General features: G+C 40.4%; 1 long non-coding RNA gene across 1 annotated transcript; it reads left to right on the top strand.

The window, feature by feature from the left end:
- The first annotated feature begins 258 nt into the window (after positions 1 to 258).
- LOC149250555 (uncharacterized) lies at positions 259 to 1,075 on the top strand. The gene is made up of 2 exons (XR_016265952.1): positions 259 to 491; positions 627 to 1,075. It is a non-coding gene; the product is annotated as an uncharacterized LOC149250555 (long non-coding RNA).
- Positions 1,076 to 2,445: the final 1,370 nt, after the last annotated feature.

Here is a 2,445-nt window from a genome sequence, read left to right as displayed (position 1 = left end):
ATTATTACCGAGTTAAACGATGTTAGTGCTTTTCACCCAGCTGGCCTGTCGTACATTACATTTGATCCTACCACAACTCTAGGAATTACATCCCCTACAGCTGTATGGATCATTTAATAGCGCATTTAACTCTTAGGGAGATGGTTTTTGGGTTGAGAGCTAGTTTTCAGGTTTAATTTGATATGAGGTTGCTTACATGATTAATTGCCACCTGTGTTGTCGTATACATGGCCTGGTGGGCCGTCCGGCCACACCAGCCTCGCTCGGGATCCTCACCCAGATCGACGGTGCTGTATACTCCATTTTGATCCTACGACGGCGACTACACCAAGTCATTCCTCATCTCCCGCTGTGAAGAGATTGTTCTCATTTGTTCTGGGATTTTCTCTCGCGAGGTTTACCTTGATGCGGCCATTGTTTTCTATAGTGCTGTTCGGTAACTCAGCACAGGTACCATTTCATGGCCTGGCAGTGGGCCAAAACATTTACAGGTAAACTATATTGATTCTCTTCCAGCTGGTTTTCTGTTCTTTCGTTTTTCCTTGTTCATTGTGACTGAAGGTGTTCGAAACCCTGCCAGATACCCTAATTAGTTTTTTTATTCTTGTGAATGAATTGCAACGCAGGATGAAAGATTCTGGAGCTGGCTCGACCCGCTTGGAGTTTTCCAATTACGGGTAAGAGCTTTCCTTAGTCGGTGGGAAACTCTTAAGGCGTGGAGTTTTACTCTCTACATCTAAGAGAATGCTTGTTCTACAACCGAATTCCACCATCTTAGAAGAGGGTTGATTTCTTTACTTTTAATGGGTTTTTCCCCAAATGAGGGAAATCATGACCTCGATGTAATTAACATTATAGATAAAGCCAGAGCTTATTTTTGCTCGGAAATTATGTAGTTTCTTTTCGTGTTATCCACCTCGGTGACAATGAGGGTTTTACAAATTTGTACAGGTTAATGATTCTGCCATTTGGTATGGCTCTATGGTCAGTGGTTTAAAGCATTATCTGCTTAGATTTGTTTTCAGAACTTTGCTAGTTTATATGTATATACCCAGTCTCGGATTCGCGTCCTCTATTATGCATTCAGGAAATGGTGTGATGTATTACCCGAATTCCTTGCTCATTCTGGTATACACAGTATGTTATGTTTGTTTACAAATTTTGATGGGTTGTTTGCGTTACAAAGAGTTCCAAATTCTCGAGTCGGTTATGTGGTCTCGGCCCACCCGAACTCTGTTTAATGGTGGCAATTTGTATATCTGTTGCGTAGGTTTAACATCACCCTACTGTATGTTTCTTTTCTTTATTTTATTGTTTCCTTTGCAAATGCGGGTCTGCTACCCAGTGTCAAATAACCTAGCAATCCTCGGTTTCTATACCTTTTCGAGAGCTTGTGCTCCAATCCCAGCTACAGGGTTTCACCGCCACGAGGGTTATTCATTGCAGGGTTCTACTGCCGAGCCCTCCGCCCTCGGGAACAACTAGTTTCGAAAATAGTTCGAACCCTTACCCTAGGTCTGCACTACCCCTTTTTGGTTGCATTCTTATCTACTTCTAAATGAAGCATTTCTTTTGCTTGTTGACTATATTCATACATTCTACGGATTATTAATACATGTATAGAGAAAATGTTTCCACAGATCCCGTTTGTCCTGAGGCTGCCTGGCATTCAGGGCTGCTACACTGACCCTCACTGTTTCCAGGAAAATTTCACGGCCAAGTTAGACCTGCTAATGCAGATACCCCATGATAGCCTATCTATCTTTCCCATGTATGCCGAGACTGTAGCAGTCTTCATCCCTTTCCCCTAGAAACATGATTTCAACTACACGGGACTTTTACTGAGTTGCAAATAAAATACTGTGCTATGCGTAGATAGACTTGAATTTAGTCGGACCATGTTTTTCTTTAAAGAATTTAAATGAGTAATCCCTCTGAGTTTAATTCTGTTACGTCGAGCGAAAGGGTTTAGGCCTGAGTCCTCACATTCATTGTCTTGGACTCGCCTGTGGTTGCGTACATTCCTTTAGAAGAAATAGCTTAATCTCTATTGCAGAGTCATGACCAGAACCTGGTCTTTAGGAAAATATTTCCCTGTTTCACCGCATTCTGACCCTATTTTTTTATAATAAGAATATAGTCTAATTTATTTATGAATCATGTCTTTTTTTTAAGAAGCATGTCTTTTTTTTAATAAGCTTGTTAAATTTGAGGGGATTTCACCTCTAATATTTTGAGCCACACTGGCCAACTCTGTAATTGTAATAGCTACCTTCTGTAAGTCCATTCTCTATTTTAATTTTGGCATTGTAAGACATTTACGCTCTTAAGCTTGTTAATGTGTAATAAAATGGTAGATTTTGTATTATCTTGAGTTACTCTTCTTGGGTTATTTCAACATAGAATGTTTTCTAAACTTATGCGATGCTGCCATATGTTGCTGGC

This window comes from Pinus tabuliformis, chromosome 7 (genome assembly GCF_031772625.1).
Source record: "Pinus tabuliformis cultivar Carrire ecotype Pingquan chromosome 7, CPIR1, whole genome shotgun sequence".
NCBI classification, from domain to species: Eukaryota; Viridiplantae; Streptophyta; class Pinopsida; order Pinales; family Pinaceae; genus Pinus; species Pinus tabuliformis.
Note: the sequence above shows the minus strand (reverse complement) of the source record. Positions and strands in the feature narration are given on the sequence as shown.